Raw genomic sequence first — 23,578 nt, 5'->3', positions numbered from 1 at the left:
AGTTCAATTGAGCTTTCGCAAAGTACCTCCCCAGAACGGTGCTTGTCCAATCCGACCTTAGCAACGGTCCGTCAAGCTTTCAAACACACAACAAAATGCTGAAACGGTGTGCCTATGGGATCTGCAGATCGGATACTAGATATGTGAAAAGTTTGGAGGGGGTGTCATTTTCTTTCCCTTCCCGAAACCCAGAACGCAAGAAGCGCAATGTCGTCAATAGATGTCACAGTATAGCAGACCCCATGGCCAGCTTAATCCATCCAAAATCAACAAAAATACCTGTCTGCTCCAAGCTAAGCTTGCTACTAGCTATTATTGATAGCTAATGTATTACTACTGTTACTTTTAACCACACAATGCGCTGATTTCTTCCTTCATGTTTTGGTGTTTTCCGGCTACTTCCTGGATAGTTCTGAAAGGCTTGACGGTCATAGCAACGGTAACTGACTTTGCGAAAGGTCAATTCCCCAAATGTTATAGACTCTGGACTGCATCATTTCCGGTAGTGGGGGACTGCGTTCGCGCTCTCCCCCGTTTACATGTTAAAAGAAACAAACCTTGATTTCTGTGAGGACAAAGCAGTCGCTTTACTTGATGCCGTGGCACCGTCATACAGATAGATGTGTGTCAGAATCAGGTCCTCTGTGCGATGGCTGGGGTTCATACTTACCTGGCAGGGGAGACACCATGATCAAGAAGGTGGTTCACCCACGTCGAGGCTTGACCATTGCACTCCGGTTGTGCTGACCTGTGCGAATTCCCCAAACGTGGGAATCTCGACTGCATAATTTCTGGTAGTGGGGGACTGCGTTCGCGCTCTCCCCTGATTAAATGTCAAAAGAAAAACAATATGGTTCCCGTTAAGGCAGGGAAACACAAACTTTACGACATTCGGCGTGTTAATAATCTTGCGTCCCTTAATTCATCATCGGGGTTTCGTTCCTCTTTGTCTCCCCAATTATATGGGACCAATTACCCCACTCTTCCGATCCCTCCCGGTTTCTGCTCCATCCCCTCTGCCATTGCGGGGAGGGCTGCAGACTACCACATGCCTCCTCCGACGCATGTGGAGTCGCCAGCCGCTTCGTCCCCCTGACAGTGAGGCGTTTCGCCAGGGCGACGTAGCGCGTGGCAGGATCACGCTATTCCTCCAGTTCTCCCTCTCCCCCGAACAGGCGCCCCGACCGATCAGAGGAGGCGCTACTGCAGCCACCTCGACACATACTCACATCCGGCTTCACACCCGCACACACGGCCAATTGTGGCTTTAGCGACACCAATCAAGGCGGGGGTAACACGGGGATTCGGTCCGGCGACGAGTCCTAAAAGTAGATGAAGAAAACCCAATTAAACAAATGAGACAAAAATATGATACTTGCTCATTCATTTATTGAGCAAAATGATCCAATATTTCACATCTGTGAGTGGCAAAAGTAGGTGAACCTTTGCTTTCAGTATCTGGAGTGACGCCCCTTGTGAAGCAACCTGTCAACACAACTCATAAGGCCATTTTCCACCAGCGGAACTACCCGAACCTTTTAGGGGGCCGGCAGCTTTGCTGGTGTTTCCACTAGAGGAACTACCCCTGACCGGAACTCTTACTGGGACTTTTAAGGGAGCGTCTCTAGTCCCTGCTCTGGGGTCGGTACTTCTGAGCGGCCCTGAAAACCTGCTGGGAGGGGCTCGACGCCGATTGGTTGAACGTCGGAAGCAACCAGCCTTCTACTTCGGTGTTCAACAAGCGCAATTGTATAAGCCAGCAACCAAGCTGTGTGGTAGCAAACTTAATTTCGATCAAGCGAAATGGAGAAATCAGCCGAGAAACGGACAGACGAGGAGGTGCAGGCTTTGTTGGCTGACTACGCCACCGACGAGGTTCAGCGGGGGCTCGAGTCCTCCAGGAGAAACGAGACGATTTACCTCGACATTTCCCGCCACCTGGATGGGATAATTACGTCGCGGTGAAAGCTGTCGCAAAATGTTGACGTCAACTCATGATCCCGGCGGCTCCTACGTCGCTATGGAAACACGACTCTCGACAGGGCGACTACGGGGTAGTTCCACTTGTAATTCGCGCCAGCCTGTGAGTTCGTGTAGTTGTTCCTATGGAAAATCGCTAATAGCTATAGCTAACACTTTTCCTTCAAACGAATCATCGAAGAACAAACATCGCCGTAAACTTTGAAAACCACTCTTCTTCCTCTTGATAAGCTTTGATGCTCGTCTCATCTGGGACCTATGACTGGTACGCTACAATCGGCTCTTTCGGCTTCCGATTAGTCTAGAGCGTTCACTCACCGTAGACTTTAGACCGATCAGGAGCCGTAACTGTGTACAGTCGAGGTAGACTTTACACTCCTCTAGAACGCCTCGAGTTCAATTGAGCTTTCGCAAAGTACCTCCCCAGAACGGTGCTTGTCCAATCCGACCTTAGCAACGGTCCGTCAAGCTTTCAAACACACAACAAAATGCTGAAACGGTGTGCCTATGGGATCTGCAGATCGGATACTAGATATGTGAAAAGTTTGGAGGGGGTGTCATTTTCTTTCCCTTCCCGAAACCCAGAACGCAAGAAGCGCAATGTCGTCAATAGATGTCACAGTATAGCAGACCCCATGGCCAGCTTAATCCATCCAAAATCAACAAAAATACCTGTCTGCTCCAAGCTAAGCTTGCTACTAGCTATTATTGATAGCTAATGTATTACTACTGTTACTTTTAACCACACAATGCGCTGATTTCTTCCTTCATGTTTTGGTGTTTTCCGGCTACTTCCTGGATAGTTCTGAAAGGCTTGACGGTCATAGCAACGGTAACTGACTTTGCGAAAGGTCAATTCCCCAAATGTTATAGACTCTGGACTGCATCATTTCCGGTAGTGGGGGACTGCGTTCGCGCTCTCCCCCGTTTACATGTTAAAAGAAACAAACCTTGATTTCTGTGAGGACAAAGCAGTCGCTTTACTTGATGCCGTGGCACCGTCATACAGATAGATGTGTGTCAGAATCAGCTCCTCTGTGCGATGGCTGGGGTTCATACTTACCTGGCAGGGGAGACATCATGATCAAGAAGGTGGTTCACCCACGGCGAGGCTTGACCATTGCACTCCGGTTGTGCTGACCTGTGCGAATTCCCCAAACGTGGGAATCTCGACTGCATAATTTCTGGTAGTGGGGGACTGCGTTCGCGCTCTCCACTGATTAAATGTCAAAAGAAAAACAATATGGTTCCCGTTAAGGCAGGAATACACAAACTTTACGACATTCGGCGTGTTAATAATCTTGCGTCCCTTAATTCATCATCGGGGTTTCGTTCCTCTTTGTCTCCCCAATTATATGGGACCAATTACCCCACTCTTCCGATCCCTCCCGGTTTCTGCTCCATCCCCTCTGCCATTGCGGGGAGGGCTGCAGACTACCACATGCCTCCTCCGACGCATGTGGAGTCGCCAGCCGCTTCGTTCCCCTGACAGTGAGGCGTTTCGCCAGGGCGACGTAGCGCGTGGCAGGATCACGCTATTCCTCCAGTTCTCCCTCTCCCCCGAACAGGCGCCCCGACCGATCAGAGGAGGCGCTACTGCAGCCACCTCGACACATACTCACATCCGGCTTCACACCCGCACACACGGCCAATTGTGGCTTTAGCGACACCAATCAAGGCGGGGGTAACACGGGGATTCGGTCCGGCGACGAGTCCTAAAAGTAGATGAAGAAAACCCAATTAAACAAATGAGACAAAAATATGATACTTGCTCATTCATTTATTGAGCAAAATGATCCAATATTTCACATCTGTGAGTGGCAAAAGTAGGTGAACCTTTGCTTTCAGTATCTGGAGTGACGCCCCTTGTGAAGCAACCTGTCAACACAACTCATAAGGCCATTTTCCACCAGCGGAACTACCCGATCCTTTTAGGGGGCCGGCAGCTTTGCTGGTGTTTCCACTAGAGGAACTACCCCTGACCGGAACTCTTACTGGGACTTTTAAGGGAGCGTCTCTAGTCCCTGCTCTGGGGTCGGTACTTCTGAGCGGCCCTGAAAACCTGCTGGGAGGGGCTCGACGCCGATTGGTTGAACGTCGGAAGCAACCAGCCTTCTACTTCGGTGTTCAACAAGCGCAATTGTATAAGCCAGCAACCAAGCTGTGTGGTAGCAAACTTAATTTCGATCAAGCGAAATGGAGAAATCAGCCGAGAAACGGACAGACGAGGAGGTGCAGGCTTTGTTGGCTGACTACGCCACCGACGAGGTTCAGCGGGGGCTCGAGTCCTCCAGGAGAAACGAGACGATTTACCTCGACATTTCCCGCCACCTGGATGGGATAATTACGTCGCGGTGAAAGCTGTCGCAAAATGTTGACGTCAACTCATGATCCCGGCGGCTCCTACGTCGCTATGGAAACACGACTCTCGACAGGGCGACTACGGGGTAGTTCCACTTGTAATTCGCGCCAGCCTGTGAGTTCGTGTAGTTGTTCCTATGGAAAATCGCTAATAGCTATAGCTAACACTTTTCCTTCAAACGAATCATCGAAGAACAAACATCGCCGTAAACTTTGAAAACCACTCTTCTTCCTCTTGATAAGCTTTGATGCTCGTCTCATCTGGGACCTATGACTGGTACGCTACAATCGGCTCTTTCGGCTTCCGATTAGTAAAGAGCGTTCACTCACCGTAGACTTTAGACCGATCAGGAGCCGTAACTGTGTACAGTCGAGGTAGACTTTACACTCCTCTAGAACGCCTCGAGTTCAATTGAGCTTTCGCAAAGTACCTCCCCAGAACGGTGCTTGTCCAATCCGACCTTAGCAACGGTCCGTCAAGCTTTCAAACACACAACAAAATGCTGAAACGGTGTGCCTATGGGATCTGCAGATCGGATACTAGATATGTGAAAAGTTTGGAGGGGGTGTCATTTTCTTTCCCTTCCCGAAACCCAGAACGCAAGAAGCGCAATGTCGTCAATAGATGTCACAGTATAGCAGACCCCATGGCCAGCTTAATCCATCCAAAATCAACAAAAATACCTGTCTGCTCCAAGCTAAGCTTGCTACTAGCTATTATTGATAGCTAATGTATTACTACTGTTACTTTTAACCACACAATGCGCTGATTTCTTCCTTCATGTTTTGGTGTTTTACGGCTACTTCCTGGATAGTTCTGAAAGGCTTGACGGTCATAGCAACGGTAACTGACTTTGCGAAAGGTCAATTCCCCAAATGTTATAGACTCTGGACTGCATCATTTCCGGTAGTGGGGGACTGCGTTCGCGCTCTCCCCCGTTTACATGTTAAAAGAAACAAACCTTGATTTCTGTGAGGACAAAGCAGTCGCTTTACTTGATGCCGTGGCACCGTCATACAGATAGATGTGTGTCAGAATCAGCTCCTCTGTGCGATGGCTGGGGTTCATACTTACCTGGCAGGGGAGACACCATGATCAAGAAGGTGGTTCACCCACGGCGAGGCTTGACCATTGCACTCCGGTTGTGCTGACCTGTGCGAATGCCCCAAGCGTGGGAATCTCGACTGCATAATTTATGGTAGTGGGGGACTGCGTTCGCGTTCTCCCCTGATTAAATGTCAAAAGAAAAACAATATGGTTCCCGTTAAGGCAGGAAAACACAAACTTTACGACATTCGGCGTGTTAATAATCTTGCGTCCCTTAATTCATCATCGGGGTTTCGTTCCTCTTTGTCTCCCCAATTATATGGGACCAATTACCCCACTCTTCCGATCCCTCCCGGTTTCTGCTCCATCCCCTCTGCCATTGCGGGGAGGGCTGCAGACTACCACATGCCTCCTCCGACGCATGTGGAGTCGCCAGCCGCTTCGTTCCCCTGACAGTGAGGCGTTTCGCCAGGGCGACGTAGCGCGTGGCAGGATCACGCTATTCCTCCAGTTCTCCCTCTCCCCCGAACAGGCGCCCCGACCGATCAGAGGAGGCGCTACTGCAGCCACCTCGACACATACTCACATCCGGCTTCACACCCGCACACACGGCCAATTGTGGCTTTAGCGACACCAATCAAGGCGGGGGTAACACGGGGATTCGGTCCGGCGACGAGTCCTAAAAGTAGATGAAGAAAACCCAATTAAACAAATGAGACAAAAATATGATACTTGCTCATTCATTTATTGAGCAAAATGATCCAATATTTCACATCTGTGAGTGGCAAAAGTAGGTGAACCTTTGCTTTCAGTATCTGGAGTGACGCCCCTTGTGAAGCAACCTGTCAACACAACTCATAAGGCCATTTTCCACCAGCGGAACTACCCGATCCTTTTAGGGGGCCGGCAGCTTTGCTGGTGTTTCCACTAGAGGAACTACCCCTGACCGGAACTCTTACTGGGACTTTTAAGGGAGCGTCTCTAGTCCCTGCTCTGGGGTCGGTACTTCTGAGCGGCCCTGAAAACCTGCTGGGAGAGGCTCGACGCCGATTGGTTGAACGTCGGAAGCAACCAGCCTTCTACTTCGGTGTTCAACAAGCGCAATTGTATAAGCCAGCAACCAAGCTGTGTGGTAGCAAACTTAATTTCGATCAAGCGAAATGGAGAAATCAGCCGAGAAACGGACAGACGAGGAGGTGCAGGCTTTGTTGGCTGACTACGCCACCGACGAGGTTCAGCGGGGGCTCGAGTCCTCCAGGAGAAACGAGACGATTTACCTCGACATTTCCCGCCACCTGGATGGGATAATTACGTCGCGGTGAAAGCTGTCGCAAAATGCTGACGTCAACTCATGATCCCGGCGGTTCCTACGTCGCTATGGAAACACGACTCTCGACAGGGCGACTACGGGGTAGTTCCACTTGTAATTCGCGCCAGCCTGTGAGTTCGTGTAGTTGTTCCTATGGAAAATCGCTAATAGCTATAGCTAACACTTTTCCTTCAAACGAATCATCGAAGAACAAACATCGCCGTAAACTTTGAAAACCACTCTTCTTCCTCTTGATAAGCTTTGATGCTCGTCTCATCTGGGACCTATGACTGGTACGCTACAATCGGCTCTTTCGGCTTCCGATTAGTAAAGAGCGTTCACTCACCGTAGACTTTAGACCGATCAGGAGCCGTAACTGTGTACAGTCGAGGTAGACTTTACACTCCTCTAGAACGCCTCGAGTTCAATTGAGCTTTCGCAAAGTACCTCCCCAGAACGGTGCTTGTCCAATCCGACCTTAGCAACGGTCCGTCAAGCTTTGCAAACACACAACAAAATGCTGAAACGGTGTGCCTATGGGATCTGCAGATCGGATACTAGATATGTGAAAAGTTTGGAGGGGGTGTCATTTTCTTTCCCTTCCCGAAACCCAGAACGCAAGAAGCGCAATGTCGTCAATAGATGTCACAGTATAGCAGACCCCATGGCCAGCTTAATCCATCCAAAATCAACAAAAATACCTGTCTGCTCCAAGCTAAGCTTGCTACTAGCTATTATTGATAGCTAATGTATTACTACTGTTACTTTTAACCACACAATGCGCTGATTTCTTCCTTCATGTTTTGGTGTTTTCCGGCTACTTCCTGGATAGTTCTGAAAGGCTTGACGGTCATAGCAACGGTAACTGACTTTGCGAAAGGTCAATTCCCCAAATGTTATAGACTCTGGACTGCATCATTTCCGGTAGTGGGGGACTGCGTTCGCGCTCTCCCCCGTTTACATGTTAAAAGAAACAAACCTTGATTTCTGTGAGGACAAAGCAGTCGCTTTACTTGATGCCGTGGCACCGTCATACAGATAGATGTGTGTCAGAATCAGCTCCTCTGTGCGATGGCTGGGGTTCATACTTACCTGGCAGGGGAGACACCATGATCAAGAAGGTGGTTCACCCACGGCGAGGCTTGACCATTGCACTCCGGTTGTGCTGACCTGTGCGAATTCCCCAAACGTGGGAGTCTCGACTGCATAATTTCTGGTAGTGGGGGACTGCGTTCGCGCTCTCCCCTGATTAAATGTCAAAAGAAAAACAATATGGTTCCCGTTAAGGCAGGAAAACACAAACTTTACGACATTCGGCGTGTTAATAATCTTGCGTCCCTTAATTCATCATCGGGATTTCGTTCCTCTTTGTCTCCCCAATTATATGGGACCAATTACCCCACTCTTCCGATCCCTCCCGGTTTCTGCTCCATCCCCTCTGCCATTGCGGGGAGGGCTGCAGACTACCACATGCCTCCTCCGACGCATGTGGAGTCGCCAGCCGCTTCGTTCCCCTGACAGTGAGGCGTTTCGCCAGGGCGACGTAGCGCGTGGCAGGATCACGCTATTCCTCCAGTTCTCCCTCTCCCCCGAACAGGCGCCCCGACCGATCAGAGGAGGCGCTACTGCAGCCACCTCGACACATACTCACATCCGGCTTCACACCCGCACACACGGCCAATTGTGGCTTTAGCGACACCAATCAAGGCGGGGGTAACACGGGGATTCGGTCCGGCGACGAGTCCTAAAAGTAGATGAAGAAAACCCAATTAAACAAATGAGACAAAAATATGATACTTGCTCATTCATTTATTGAGCAAAATGATCCAATATTTCACATCTGTGAGTGGCAAAAGTAGGTGAACCTTTGCTTTCAGTATCTGGAGTGACGCCCCTTGTGAAGCAACCTGTCAACACAACTCATAAGGCCATTTTCCACCAGCGGAACTACCCGAACCTTTTAGGGGGCCGGCAGCTTTGCTGGTGTTTCCACTAGAGGAACTACCCCTGACCGGAACTCTTACTGGGACTTTTAAGGGAGCGTCTCTAGTCCCTGCTCTGGGGTCGGTACTTCTGAGCGGCCCTGAAAACCTGCTGGGAGGGGCTCGACGCCGATTGGTTGAACGTCGGAAGCAACCAGCCTTCTACTTCGGTGTTCAACAAGCGCAATTGTATAAGCCAGCAACCAAGCTGTGTGGTAGCAAACTTAATTTCGATCAAGCGAAATGGAGAAATCAGCCGAGAAACGGACAGACGAGGAGGTGCAGGCTTTGTTGGCTGACTACGCCACCGACGAGGTTCAGCGGGGGCTCGAGTCCTCCAGGAGAAACGAGACGATTTACCTCGACATTTCCCGCCACCTGGATGGGATAATTACGTCGCGGTGAAAGCTGTCGCAAAATGTTGACGTCAACTCATGATCCCGGCGGCTCCTACGTCGCTATGGAAACACGACTCTCGACAGGGCGACTACGGGGTAGTTCCACTTGTAATTCGCGCCAGCCTGTGAGTTCGTGTAGTTGTTCCTATGGAAAATCGCTAATAGCTATAGCTAACACTTTTCCTTCAAACGAATCATCGAAGAACAAACATCGCCGTAAACTTTGAAAACCACTCTTCTTCCTCTTGATAAGCTTTGATGCTCGTCTCATCTGGGACCTATGACTGGTACGCTACAATCGGCTCTTTCGGCTTCCGATTAGTCTAGAGCGTTCACTCACCGTAGACTTTAGACCGATCAGGAGCCGTAACTGTGTACAGTCGAGGTAGACTTTACACTCCTCTAGAACGCCTCGAGTTCAATTGAGCTTTCGCAAAGTACCTCCCCAGAACGGTGCTTGTCCAATCCGACCTTAGCAACGGTCCGTCAAGCTTTGCAAACACACAACAAAATGCTGAAACGGTGTGCCTATGGGATCTGCAGATCGGATACTAGATATGTGAAAAGTTTGGAGGGGGTGTCATTTTCTTTCCCTTCCCGAAACCCAGAACGCAAGAAGCGCAATGTCGTCAATAGATGTCACAGTATAGCAGACCCCATGGCCAGCTTAATCCATCCAAAATCAACAAAAATACCTGTCTGCTCCAAGCTAAGCTTGCTACTAGCTATTATTGATAGCTAATGTATTACTACTGTTACTTTTAACCACACAATGCGCTGATTTCTTCCTTCATGTTTTGGTGTTTTCCGGCTACTTCCTGGATAGTTCTGAAAGGCTTGACGGTCATAGCAACGGTAACTGACTTTGCGAAAGGTCAATTCCCCAAATGTTATAGACTCTGGACTGCATCATTTCCGGTAGTGGGGGACTGCGTTCGCGCTCTCCCCCGTTTACATGTTAAAAGAAACAAACCTTGATTTCTGTGAGGACAAAGCAGTCGCTTTACTTGATGCCGTGGCACCGTCATACAGATAGATGTGTGTCAGAATCAGCTCCTCTGTGCGATGGCTGGGGTTCATACTTACCTGGCAGGGGAGACACCATGATCAAGAAGGTGGTTCACCCACGGCGAGGCTTGACCATTGCACTCCGGTTGTGCTGACCTGTGCGAATTCCCCAAACGTGGGAATCTCGACTGCATAATTTCTGGTAGTGGGGGACTGCGTTCGCGCTCTCCCCTGATTAAATGTCAAAAGAAAAACAATATGGTTCCCGTTAAGGCAGGAAAACACAAACTTTACGACATTCGGCGTGTTAATAATCTTGCGTCCCTTAATTCATCATCGGGGTTTCGTTCCTCTTTGTCTCCCCAATTATATGGGACCAATTACCCCACTCTTCCGATCCCTCCCGGTTTCTGCTCCATCCCCTCTGCCATTGCGGGGAGGGCTGCAGACTACCACATGCCTCCTCCGACGCATGTGGAGTCGCCAGCCGCTTCGTTCCCCTGACAGTGAGGCGTTTCGCCAGGGCGACGTAGCGCGTGGCAGGATCACGCTATTCCTCCAGTTCTCCCTCTCCCCCGAACAGGCGCCCCGACCGATCAGAGGAGGCGCTACTGCAGCCACCTCGACACATACTCACATCCGGCTTCACACCCGCACACACGGCCAATTGTGGCTTTAGCGACACCAATCAAGGCGGGGGTAACACGGGGATTCGGTCCGGCGACGAGTCCTAAAAGTAGATGAAGAAAACCCAATTAAACAAATGAGACAAAAATATGATACTTGCTCATTCATTTATTGAGCAAAATGATCCAATATTTCACATCTGTGAGTGGCAAAAGTAGGTGAACCTTTGCTTTCAGTATCTGGAGTGACGCCCCTTGTGAAGCAACCTGTCAACACAACTCATAAGGCCATTTTCCACCAGCGGAACTACCCGAACCTTTTAGGGGGCCGGCAGCTTTGCTGGTGTTTCCACTAGAGGAACTACCCCTGACCGGAACTCTTACTGGGACTTTTAAGGGAGCGTCTCTAGTCCCTGCTCTGGGGTCGGTACTTCTGAGCGGCCCTGAAAACCTGCTGGGAGGGGCTCGACGCCGATTGGTTGAACGTCGGAAGCAACCAGCCTTCTACTTCGGTGTTCAACAAGCGCAATTGTATAAGCCAGCAACCAAGCTGTGTGGTAGCAAACTTAATTTCGATCAAGCGAAATGGAGAAATCAGCCGAGAAACGGACAGACGAGGAGGTGCAGGCTTTGTTGGCTGACTACGCCACCGACGAGGTTCAGCGGGGGCTCGAGTCCTCCAGGAGAAACGAGACGATTTACCTCGACATTTCCCGCCACCTGGATGGGATAATTACGTCGCGGTGAAAGCTGTCGCAAAATGTTGACGTCAACTCATGATCCCGGCGGCTCCTACGTCGCTATGGAAACACGACTCTCGACAGGGCGACTACGGGGTAGTTCCACTTGTAATTCGCGCCAGCCTGTGAGTTCGTGTAGTTGTTCCCATGGAAAATCGCTAATAGCTATAGCTAACACTTTTCCTTCAAACGAATCATCGAAGAACAAACATCGCCGTAAACTTTGAAAACCACTCTTCTTCCTCTTGATAAGCTTTGATGCTCGTCTCATCTGGGACCTATGACTGGTACGCTACAATCGGCTCTTTCGGCTTCCGATTAGTCTAGAGCGTTCACTCACCGTAGACTTTAGACCGATCAGGAGCCGTAACTGTGTACAGTCGAGGTAGACTTTACACTCCTCTAGAACGCCTCGAGTTCAATTGAGCTTTCGCAAAGTACCTCCCCAGAACGGTGCTTGTCCAATCCGACCTTAGCAACGGTCCGTCAAGCTTTGCAAACACACAACAAAATGCTGAAACGGTGTGCCTATGGGATCTGCAGATCGGATACTAGATATGTGAAAAGTTTGGAGGGGGTGTCATTTTCTTTCCCTTCCCGAAACCCAGAACGCAAGAAGCGCAATGTCGTCAATAGATGTCACAGTATAGCAGACCCCATGGCCAGCTTAATCCATCCAAAATCAACAAAAATACCTGTCTGCTCCAAGCTAAGCTTGCTACTAGCTATTATTGATAGCTAATGTATTACTACTGTTACTTTTAACCACACAATGCGCTGATTTCTTCCTTCATGTTTTGGTGTTTTCCGGCTACTTCCTGGATAGTTCTGAAAGGCTTGACGGTCATAGCAACGGTAACTGACTTTGCGAAAGGTCAATTCCCCAAATGTTATAGACTCTGGACTGCATCATTTCCGGTAGTGGGGGACTGCGTTCGCGCTCTCCCCCGTTTACATGTTAAAAGAAACAAACCTTGATTTCTGTGAGGACAAAGCAGTCGCTTTACTTGATGCCGTGGCACCGTCATACAGATAGATGTGTGTCAGAATCAGCTCCTCTGTGCGATGGCTGGGGTTCATACTTACCTGGCAGGGGAGACACCATGATCAAGAAGGTGGTTCACCCACGGCGAGGCTTGACCATTGCACTCCGGTTGTGCTGACCTGTGCGAATTCCCCAAACGTGGGAGTCTCGACTGCATAATTTCTGGTAGTGGGGGACTGCGTTCGCGCTCTCCCCTGATTAAATGTCAAAAGAAAAACAATATGGTTCCCGTTAAGGCAGGAAAACACAAACTTTACGACATTCGGCGTGTTAATAATCTTGCGTCCCTTAATTCATCATCGGGATTTCGTTCCTCTTTGTCTCCCCAATTATATGGGACCAATTACCCCACTCTTCCGATCCCTCCCGGTTTCTGCTCCATCCCCTCTGCCATTGCGGGGAGGGCTGCAGACTACCACATGCCTCCTCCGACGCATGTGGAGTCGCCAGCCGCTTCGTTCCCCTGACAGTGAGGCGTTTCGCCAGGGCGACGTAGCGCGTGGCAGGATCACGCTATTCCTCCAGTTCTCCCTCTCCCCCGAACAGGCGCCCCGACCGATCAGAGGAGGCGCTACTGCAGCCACCTCGACACATACTCACATCCGGCTTCACACCCGCACACACGGCCAATTGTGGCTTTAGCGACACCAATCAAGGCGGGGGTAACACGGGGATTCGGTCCGGCGACGAGTCCTAAAAGTAGATGAAGAAAACCCAATTAAACAAATGAGACAAAAATATGATACTTGCTCATTCATTTATTGAGCAAAATGATCCAATATTTCACATCTGTGAGTGGCAAAAGTAGGTGAACCTTTGCTTTCAGTATCTGGAGTGACGCCCCTTGTGAAGCAACCTGTCAACACAACTCATAAGGCCATTTTCCACCAGCGGAACTACCCGAACCTTTTAGGGGGCCGGCAGCTTTGCTGGTGTTTCCACTAGAGGAACTACCCCTGACCGGAACTCTTACTGGGACTTTTAAGGGAGCGTCTCTAGTCCCTGCTCTGGGGTCGGTACTTCTGAGCGGCCCTGAAAACCTGCTGGGAGGGGCTCGACGCCGATTGGTTGAACGTCGGAAGCAACCAGCCTTCTACTTCGGTGTTCAACAAGCGCAATTGTATAAGCCAGCAACCAAGCTGTGTGGTAGCAAACTTAATTTCGATCAAGCGAAATGGAGAAATCAGCCGAGAAACGGACAGACGAGGAGGTGCAGGCTTTGTTGGCTGACTACGCCACCGACGAGGTTCAGCGGGGGCTCGAGTCCTCCAGGAGAAACGAGACGATTTACCTCGACATTTCCCGCCACCTGGATGGGATAATTACGTCGCGGTGAAAGCTGTCGCAAAATGTTGACGTCAACTCATGATCCCGGCGGCTCCTACGTCGCTATGGAAACACGACTCTCGACAGGGCGACTACGGGGTAGTTCCACTTGTAATTCGCGCCAGCCTGTGAGTTCGTGTAGTTGTTCCTATGGAAAATCGCTAATAGCTATAGCTAACACTTTTCCTTCAAACGAATCATCGAAGAACAAACATCGCCGTAAACTTTGAAAACCACTCTTCTTCCTCTTGATAAGCTTTGATGCTCGTCTCATCTGGGACCTATGACTGGTACGCTACAATCGGCTCTTTCGGCTTCCGATTAGTCTAGAGCGTTCACTCACCGTAGACTTTAGACCGATCAGGAGCCGTAACTGTGTACAGTCGAGGTAGACTTTACACTCCTCTAGAACGCCTCGAGTTCAATTGAGCTTTCGCAAAGTACCTCCCCAGAACGGTGCTTGTCCAATCCGACCTTAGCAACGGTCCGTCAAGCTTTGCAAACACACAACAAAATGCTGAAACGGTGTGCCTATGGGATCTGCAGATCGGATACTAGATATGTGAAAAGTTTGGAGGGGGTGTCATTTTCTTTCCCTTCCCGAAACCCAGAACGCAAGAAGCGCAATGTCGTCAATAGATGTCACAGTATAGCAGACCCCATGGCCAGCTTAATCCATCCAAAATCAACAAAAATACCTGTCTGCTCCAAGCTAAGCTTGCTACTAGCTATTATTGATAGCTAATGTATTACTACTGTTACTTTTAACCACACAATGCGCTGATTTCTTCCTTCATGTTTTGGTGTTTTCCGGCTACTTCCTGGATAGTTCTGAAAGGCTTGACGGTCATAGCAACGGTAACTGACTTTGCGAAAGGTCAATTCCCCAAATGTTATAGACTCTGGACTGCATCATTTCCGGTAGTGGGGGACTGCGTTCGCGCTCTCCCCCGTTTACATGTTAAAAGAAACAAACCTTGATTTCTGTGAGGACAAAGCAGTCGCTTTACTTGATGCCGTGGCACCGTCATACAGATAGATGTGTGTCAGAATCAGCTCCTCTGTGCGATGGCTGGGGTTCATACTTACCTGGCAGGGGAGACACCATGATCAAGAAGGTGGTTCACCCACGGCGAGGCTTGACCATTGCACTCCGGTTGTGCTGACCTGTGCGAATTCCCCAAACGTGGGAATCTCGACTGCATAATTTCTGGTAGTGGGGGACTGCGTTCGCGCTCTCCCCTGATTAAATGTCAAAAGAAAAACAATATGGTTCCCGTTAAGGCAGGAAAACACAAACTTTACGACATTCGGCGTGTTAATAATCTTGCGTCCCTTAATTCATCATCGGGGTTTCGTTCCTCTTTGTCTCCCCAATTATATGGGACCAATTACCCCACTCTTCCGATCCCTCCCGGTTTCTGCTCCATCCCCTCTGCCATTGCGGGGAGGGCTGCAGACTACCACATGCCTCCTCCGACGCATGTGGAGTCGCCAGCCGCTTCGTTCCCCTGACAGTGAGGCGTTTCGCCAGGGCGACGTAGCGCGTGGCAGGATCACGCTATTCCTCCAGTTCTCCCTCTCCCCCGAACAGGCGCCCCGACCGATCAGAGGAGGCGCTACTGCAGCCACCTCGACACATACTCACATCCGGCTTCACACCCGCACACACGGCCAATTGTGGCTTTAGCGACACCAATCAAGGCGGGGGTAACACGGGGATTCGGTCCGGCGACGAGTCCTAAAAGTAGATGAAGAAAACCCAATTAAACAAATGAGACAAAAATATGATACTTGCTCATTCATTTATTGAGCAAAATGATCCAATATTTCACATCTGTGAGTGGCAAAAGTAGGTGAACCTTTGCTTTCAGTATCTGGAGTGACGCCCCTTGTGAAGCAACCTGTCAACACAACTCATAAGGCCATTTTCCACCAGCGGAACTACCCGAACCTTTTAGGGGGCCGGCAGCTTTGCTGGTGTTTCCACTAGAGGAACTACCCCTGACCGGAACTCTTACTGGGACTTTTAAGGGAGCGTCTCTAGTCCCTGCTCTGGGGTCGGTACTTCTGAGCGGCCCTGAAAACCTGCTGGGAGGGGCTCGACGCCGATTGGTTGAACGTCGGAAGCAACCAGCCTTCTACTTCGGTGTTCAACAAGCGCAATTGTATAAGCCAGCAACCAAGCTGTGTGGTAGCAAACTTAATTTCGATCAAGCGAAATGGAGAAATCAGCCGAGAAACGGACAGACGAGGAGGTGCAGGCTTTGTTGGCTGACTACGCCACCGACGAGGTTCAGCGGGGGCTCGAGTCCTCCAGGAGAAACGAGACGATTTACCTCGACATTTCCCGCCACCTGGATGGGATAATTACGTCGCGGTGAAAGCTGTCGCAAAATGTTGACGTCAACTCATGATCCCGGCGGCTCCTACGTCGCTATGGAAACACGACTCTCGACAGGGCGACTACGGGGTAGTTCCACTTGTAATTCGCGCCAGCCTGTGAGTTCGTGTAGTTGTTCCCATGGAAAATCGCTAATAGCTATAGCTAACACTTTTCCTTCAAACGAATCATCGAAGAACAAACATCGCCGTAAACTTTGAAAACCACTCTTCTTCCTCTTGATAAGCTTTGATGCTCGTCTCATCTGGGACCTATGACTGGTACGCTACAATCGGCTCTTTCGGCTTCCGATTAGTCTAGAGCGTTCACTCACCGTAGACTTTAGACCGATCAGGAGCCGTAACTGTGTACAGTCGAGGTAGACTTTACACTCCTCTAGAACGCCTCGAGTTCAATTGAGCTTTCGCAAAGTACCTCCCCAGAACGGTGCTTGTCCAATCCGACCTTAGCAACGGTCCGTCAAGCTTTGCAAACACACAACAAAATGCTGAAACGGTGTGCCTATGGGATCTGCAGATCGGATACTAGATATGTGAAAAGTTTGGAGGGGGTGTCATTTTCTTTCCCTTCCCGAAACCCAGAACGCAAGAAGCGCAATGTCGTCAATAGATGTCACAGTATAGCAGACCCCATGGCCAGCTTAATCCATCCAAAATCAACAAAAATACCTGTCTGCTCCAAGCTAAGCTTGCTACTAGCTATTATTGATAGCTAATGTATTACTACTGTTACTTTTAACCACACAATGCGCTGATTTCTTCCTTCATGTTTTGGTGTTTTCCGGCTACTTCCTGGATAGTTCTGAAAGGCTTGACGGTCATAGCAACGGTAACTGACTTTGCGAAAGGTCAATTCCCCAAATGTTATAGACTCTGGACTGCATCATTTCCGGTAGTGGGGGACTGCGTTCGCGCTCTCCCCCGTTTACATGTTAAAAGAAACAAACCTTGATTTCTGTGAGGACAAAGCAGTCGCTTTACTTGATGCCGTGGCACCGTCATACAGATAGATGTGTGTCAGAATCAGCTCCTCTGTGCGATGGCTGGGGTTCATACTTACCTGGCAGGAGAGACACCATGATCAAGAAGGTGGTTCACCCACGGCGAGGCTTGACCATTGCACTCCGGTTGTGCTGACCTGTGCGAATTCCCCAAACGTGGGAATCTCGACTGCATAATTTCTGGTAGTGGGGGACTGCGTTCGCGCTCTCCCCTGATTAAATGTCAAAAGAAAAACAATATGGTTCCCGTTAAGGCAGGAAAACACAAACTTTACGACATTCGGCGTGTTAATAATCTTGCGTCCCTTAATTCATCATCGGGATTTCGTTCCTCTTTGTCTCCCCAATTATATGGGACCAATTACCCCACTCTCCCGATCCCTCCCGGTTTCTGCTCCATCCCCTCTGCCATTGCGGGGAGGGCTGCAGACTACCACATGCCTCCTCCGACGCATGTGGAGTCGCCAGCCGCTTCGTTCCCCTGACAGTGAGGCGTTTCGCCAGGGCGACGTAGCGCGTGGCAGGATCACGCTATTCCTCCAGTTCTCCCTCTCCCCCGAACAGGCGCCCCGACCGATCAGAGGAGGCGCTACTGCAGCCACCTCGACACATACTCACATCCGGCTTCACACCCGCACACACGGCCAATTGTGGCTTTAGCGACACCAATCAAGGCGGGGGTAACACGGGGATTCGGTCCGGCGACGAGTCCTAAAAGTAGATGAAGAAAACCCAATTAAACAAATGAGACAAAAATATGATACTTGCTCATTCATTTATTGAGCAAAATGATCCAATATTTCACATCTGTGAGTGGCAAAAGTAGGTGAACCTTTGCTTTCAGTATCTGGAGTGACGCCCCTTGTGAAGCAACCTGTCAACACAACTCATAAGGCCATTTTCCACCAGCGGAACTACCCGAACCTTTTAGGGGGCCGGCAGCTTTGCTGGTGTTTCCACTAGAGGAACTACCCCTGACCGGAACTCTTACTGGGACTTTTAAGGGAGCGTCTCTAGTCCCTGCTCTGGGGTCGGTACTTCTGAGCGGCCCTGAAAACCTGCTGGGAGGGGCTCGACGCCGATTGGTTGAACGTCGGAAGCAACCAGCCTTCTACTTCGGTGTTCAACAAGCGCAATTGTATAAGCCAGCAACCAAGCTGTGTGGTAGCAAACTTAATTTCGATCAAGCGAAATGGAGAAATCAGCCGAGAAACGGACAGACGAGGAGGTGCAGGCTTTGTTGGCTGACTACGCCACCGACGAGGTTCAGCGGGGGCTCGAGTCCTCCAGGAGAAACGAGACGATTTACCTCGACATTTCCCGCCACCTGGATGGGATAATTACGTCGCGGTGAAAGCTGTCGGAAAATGCTGACGTCAACTCATGATCCCGGCGGTTCCTACGTCGCTATGGAAACACGACTCTCGACAGGGCGACTACGGGGTAGTTCCACTTGTAATTCGCGCCAGCCTGTGAGTTCGTGTAGTTGTTCCTATGGAAAATCGCTAATAGCTATAGCTAACACTTTTCCTTCAAACGAATCATCGAAGAACAAACATCGCCGTAAACTTTGAAAACCACTCTTCTTCCTCTTGATAAGCTTTGATGCTCGTCTCATCTGGGACCTATGACTGGTACGCTACAATCGGCTCTTTCGGCTTCCGATTAGTAAAGAGCGTTCACTCACCGTAGACTTTAGACCGATCAGGAGCCGTAACTGTGTACAGTCGAGGTAGACTTTACACTCCTCTAGAACGCCTCGAGTTCAATTGAGCTTTCGCAAAGTACCTCCCCAGAACGGTGCTTGTCCAATCCGACCTTAGCAACGGTCCGTCAAGCTTTGCAAACACACAACAAAATGCTGAAACGGTGTGCCTATGGGATCTGCAGATCGGATACTAGATATGTGAAAAGTTTGGAGGGGGTGTCATTTTCTTTCCCTTCCCGAAACCCAGAACGCAAGAAGCGCAATGTCGTCAATAGATGTCACAGTATAGCAGACCCCATGGCCAGCTTAATCCATCCAAAATCAACAAAAATACCTGTCTGCTCCAAGCTAAGCTTGCTACTAGCTATTATTGATAGCTAATGTATTACTACTGTTACTTTTAACCACACAATGCGCTGATTTCTTCCTTCATGTTTTGGTGTTTTCCGGCTACTTCCTGGATAGTTCTGAAAGGCTTGACGGTCATAGCAACGGTAACTGACTTTGCGAAAGGTCAATTCCCCAAATGTTATAGACTCTGGACTGCATCATTTCCGGTAGTGGGGGACTGCGTTCGCGCTCTCCCCCGTTTACATGTTAAAAGAAACAAACCTTGATTTCTGTGAGGACAAAGCAGTCGCTTTACTTGATGCCGTGGCACCGTCATACAGATAGATGTGTGTCAGAATCAGGTCCTCTGTGCGATGGCTGGGGTTCATACTTACCTGGCAGGGGAGACACCATGATCAAGAAGGTGGTTCACCCACGGCGAGGTTTGACCATTGCACTCCGGTTGTGCTGACCTGTGCGAATTCCCCAAACGTGGGAGTCTCGACTGCATAATTTCTGGTTGTGGGGGACTGCGTTCGCGCTCTCCCCTGATTAAATGTCAAAAGAAAAACAATATGGTTCCCGTTAAGGCAGGAAAACACAAACTTTACGACATTCGGCGTGTTAATAATCTTGCGTCCCTTAATTCATCATCGGGATTTCGTTCCTCTTTGTCTCCCCAATTATATGGGACCAATTACCCCACTCTTCCGATCCCTCCCGGTTTCTGCTCCATCCCCTCTGCCATTGCGGGGAGGGCTGCAGACTACCACATGCCTCCTCCGACGCATGTGGAGTCGCCAGCCGCTTCGTTCCCCTGACAGTGAGGCGTTTCGCCAGGGCGACGTAGCGCGTGGCAGGATCACGCTATTCCTCCAGTTCTCCCTCTCCCCCGAACAGGCGCCCCGACCGATCAGAGGAGGCGCTACTGCAGCCACCTCGACACATACTCACATCCGGCTTCACACCCGCACACACGGCCAATTGTGGCTTTAGCGACACCAATCAAGGCGGGGGTAACACGGGGATTCGGTCCGGCGACGAGTCCTAAAAGTAGATGAAGAAAACCCAATTAAACAAATGAGACAAAAATATGATACTTGCTCATTCATTTATTGAGCAAAATGATCCAATATTTCACATCTGTGAGTGGCAAAAGTAGGTGAACCTTTGCTTTCAGTATCTGGAGTGACGCCCCTTGTGAAGCAACCTGTCAACACAACTCATAAGGCCATTTTCCACCAGCGGAACTACCCGAACCTTTTAGGGGGCCGGCAGCTTTGCTGGTGTTTCCACTAGAGGAACTACCCCTGACCGGAACTCTTACTGGGACTTTTAAGGGAGCGTCTCTAGTCCCTGCTCTGGGGTCGGTACTTCTGAGCGGCCCTGAAAACCTGCTGGGAGGGGCTCGACGCCGATTGGTTGAACGTCGGAAGCAACCAGCCTTCTACTTCGGTGTTCAACAAGCGCAATTGTATAAGCCAGCAACCAAGCTGTGTGGTAGCAAACTTAATTTCGATCAAGCGAAATGGAGAAATCAGCCGAGAAACGGACAGACGAGGAGGTGCAGGCTTTGTTGGCTGACTACGCCACCGACGAGGTTCAGCGGGGGCTCGAGTCCTCCAGGAGAAACGAGACGATTTACCTCGACATTTCCCGCCACCTGGATGGGATAATTACGTCGCGGTGAAAGCTGTCGCAAAATGCTGACGTCAACTCATGATCCCGGCGGTTCCTACGTCGCTATGGAAACACGACTCTCGACAGGGCGACTACGGGGTAGTTCCACTTGTAATTCGCGCCAGCCTGTGAGTTCGTGTAGTTGTTCCTATGGAAAATCGCTAATAGCTATAGCTAACACTTTTCCTTCAAACGAATCATCGAAGAACAAACATCGCCGTAAACTTTGAAAACCACTCTTCTTCCTCTTGATAAGCTTTGATGCTCGTCTCATCTGGGACCTATGACTGGTACGCTACAATCGGCTCTTTCGGCTTCCGATTAGTAAAGAGCGTTCACTCACCGTAGACTTTAGACCGATCAGGAGCCGTAACTGTGTACAGTCGAGGTAGACTTTACACTCCTCTAGAACGCCTCGAGTTCAATTGAGCTTTCGCAAAGTACCTCCCCAGAACGGTGCTTGTCCAATCCGACCTTAGCAACGGTCCGTCAAGCTTTGCAAACACACAACAAAATGCTGAAACGGTGTGCCTATGGGATCTGCAGATCGGATACTAGATATGTGAAAAGTTTGGAGGGGGTGTCATTTTCTTTCCCTTCCCGAAACCCAGAACGCAAGAAGCGCAATGTCGTCAATAGATGTCACAGTATAGCAGACCCCATGGCCAGCTTAATCCATCCAAAATCAACAAAAATACCTGTCTGCTCCAAGCTAAGCTTGCTACTAGCTATTATTGATAGCTAATGTATTACTACTGTTACTTTTAACCACACAATGCGCTGATTTCTTCCTTCATGTTTTGGTGTTTTCCGGCTACTTCCTGGATAGTTCTGAAAGGCTTGACGGTCATAGCAACGGTAACTGACTTTGCGAAAGGTCAATTCCCCAAATGTTATAGACTCTGGACTGCATCATTTCCGGTAGTGGGGGACTGCGTTCGCGCTCTCCCCCGTTTACATGTTAAAAGAAACAAACCTTGATTTCTGTGAGGACAAAGCAGTCGCTTTACTTGATGCCGTGGCACCGTCATACAGATAGATGTGTGTCAGAATCAGGTCCTCTGTGCGATGGCTGGGGTTCATACTTACCTGGCAGGGGAGACACCATGATCAAGAAGGTGGTTCACCCACGGCGAGGTTTGACCATTGCACTCCGGTTGTGCTGACCTGTGCGAATTCCCCAAACGTGGGAATCTCGACTGCATAATTTCTGGTAGTGGGGGACTGCGTTCGCGCTCTCCCCTGATTAAATGTCAAAAGAAAAACAATATGGTTCCCGTTAAGGCAGGAAAACACAAACTTTACGACATTCGGCGTGTTAATAATCTTGCGCCCCTTAATTCATCATCGGGGTTTCGTTCCTCTTTGTCTCCCCAATTATATGGGACCAATTACCCCACTCTTCCGATCCCTCCCGGTTTCTGCTCCATCCCCTCTGCCATTGCGGGGAGGGCTGCAGACTACCACATGCCTCCTCCGACGCATGTGGAGTCGCCAGCCGCTTCGTTCCCCTGACAGTGAGGCGTTTCGCCAGGGCGACGTAGCGCGTGGCAGGATCACGCTATTCCTCCAGTTCTCCCTCTCCCCCGAACAGGCGCCCCGACCGATCAGAGGAGGCGCTACTGCAGCCACCTCGACACATACTCACATCCGGCTTCACACCCGCACACACGGCCAATTGTGGCTTTAGCGACACCAATCAAGGCGGGGGTAACACGGGGATTCGGTCCGGCGACGAGTCCTAAAAGTAGATGAAGAAAACCCAATTAAACAAATGAGACAAAAATATGATACTTGCTCATTCATTTATTGAGCAAAATGATCCAATATTTCACATCTGTGAGTGGCAAAAGTAGGTGAACCTTTGCTTTCAGTATCTGGAGTGACGCCCCTTGTGAAGCAACCTGTCAACACAACTCATAAGGCCATTTTCCACCAGCGGAACTACCCGAACCTTTTAGGGGGCCGGCAGCTTTGCTGGTGTTTCCACTAGAGGAACTACCCCTGACCGGAACTCTTACTGGGACTTTTAAGGGAGCGTCTCTAGTCCCTGCTCTGGGGTCGGTACTTCTGAGCGGCCCTGAAAACCTGCTGGGAGGGGCTCGACGCCGATTGGTTGAACGTCGGAAGCAACCAGCCTTCTACTTCGGTGTTCAACAAGCGCAATTGTATAAGCCAGCAACCAAGCTGTGTGGTAGCAAACTTAATTTCGATCAAGCGAAATGGAGAAATCAGCCGAGAAACGGACAGACGAGGAGGTGCAGGCTTTGTTGGCTGACTACGCCACCGACGAGGTTCAGCGGGGGCTCGAGTCCTCCAGGAGAAACGAGACGATTTACCTCGACATTTCCCGCCACCTGGATGGGATAATTACGTCGCGGTGAAAGCTGTCGCAAAATGTTGACGTCAACTCATGATCCCGGCGGCTCCTACGTCGCTATGGAAACACGACTCTCGACAGGGCGACTACGGGGTAGTTCCACTTGTAATTCGCGCCAGCCTGTGAGTTCGTGTAGTTGTTCCTATGGAAAATCGCTAATAGCTATAGCTAACACTTTTCCTTCAAACGAATCATCGAAGAACAAACATCGCCGTAAACTTTGAAAACCACTCTTCTTCCTCTTGATAAGCTT

At 50.0% G+C, this 23,578-nt stretch overlaps 10 non-coding genes across 10 annotated transcripts; all 10 read left to right on the top strand.

The window, feature by feature from the left end:
- The first annotated feature begins 662 nt into the window (after positions 1-662).
- On the top strand, positions 663-826 carry LOC130131153 (U1 spliceosomal RNA). Its single transcript, XR_008812317.1, has one exon. It is a non-coding gene; the product is annotated as a U1 spliceosomal RNA (small nuclear RNA).
- Positions 827-3,035: 2,209 nt separating this feature from the next.
- On the top strand, positions 3,036-3,199 carry LOC130131165 (U1 spliceosomal RNA). The gene has a single exon (XR_008812328.1). It is a non-coding gene; the product is annotated as a U1 spliceosomal RNA (small nuclear RNA).
- Positions 3,200-5,408: 2,209 nt separating this feature from the next.
- On the top strand, positions 5,409-5,572 carry LOC130131164 (U1 spliceosomal RNA). The gene has a single exon (XR_008812327.1). It is a non-coding gene; the product is annotated as a U1 spliceosomal RNA (small nuclear RNA).
- A 2,210-nt stretch (positions 5,573-7,782) lies between these two features.
- On the top strand, positions 7,783-7,946 carry LOC130131110 (U1 spliceosomal RNA). The gene has a single exon (XR_008812277.1). It is a non-coding gene; the product is annotated as a U1 spliceosomal RNA (small nuclear RNA).
- Positions 7,947-10,156: 2,210 nt separating this feature from the next.
- On the top strand, positions 10,157-10,320 carry LOC130131079 (U1 spliceosomal RNA). The gene has a single exon (XR_008812248.1). It is a non-coding gene; the product is annotated as a U1 spliceosomal RNA (small nuclear RNA).
- A 2,210-nt stretch (positions 10,321-12,530) lies between these two features.
- LOC130131109 (U1 spliceosomal RNA) lies at positions 12,531-12,694 on the top strand. The gene has a single exon (XR_008812276.1). It is a non-coding gene; the product is annotated as a U1 spliceosomal RNA (small nuclear RNA).
- Positions 12,695-14,904: 2,210 nt separating this feature from the next.
- LOC130131078 (U1 spliceosomal RNA) lies at positions 14,905-15,068 on the top strand. Its single transcript, XR_008812247.1, has one exon. It is a non-coding gene; the product is annotated as a U1 spliceosomal RNA (small nuclear RNA).
- Positions 15,069-17,278: 2,210 nt separating this feature from the next.
- Positions 17,279-17,442, top strand: LOC130131152 (U1 spliceosomal RNA). The gene has a single exon (XR_008812316.1). It is a non-coding gene; the product is annotated as a U1 spliceosomal RNA (small nuclear RNA).
- A 2,210-nt stretch (positions 17,443-19,652) lies between these two features.
- Positions 19,653-19,816, top strand: LOC130131136 (U1 spliceosomal RNA). Its single transcript, XR_008812301.1, has one exon. It is a non-coding gene; the product is annotated as a U1 spliceosomal RNA (small nuclear RNA).
- A 2,210-nt stretch (positions 19,817-22,026) lies between these two features.
- On the top strand, positions 22,027-22,190 carry LOC130131115 (U1 spliceosomal RNA). The gene has a single exon (XR_008812281.1). It is a non-coding gene; the product is annotated as a U1 spliceosomal RNA (small nuclear RNA).
- Positions 22,191-23,578: the final 1,388 nt, after the last annotated feature.

The sequence above is a fragment of the Lampris incognitus genome, chromosome 20 (genome assembly GCF_029633865.1).
Source record: "Lampris incognitus isolate fLamInc1 chromosome 20, fLamInc1.hap2, whole genome shotgun sequence".
NCBI classification, from domain to species: domain Eukaryota; kingdom Metazoa; phylum Chordata; class Actinopteri; order Lampriformes; family Lampridae; genus Lampris; species Lampris incognitus.
The sequence above is the reverse complement of the archived record's forward strand: the minus strand, read 5'-3'. Positions and strand labels throughout refer to the sequence as shown.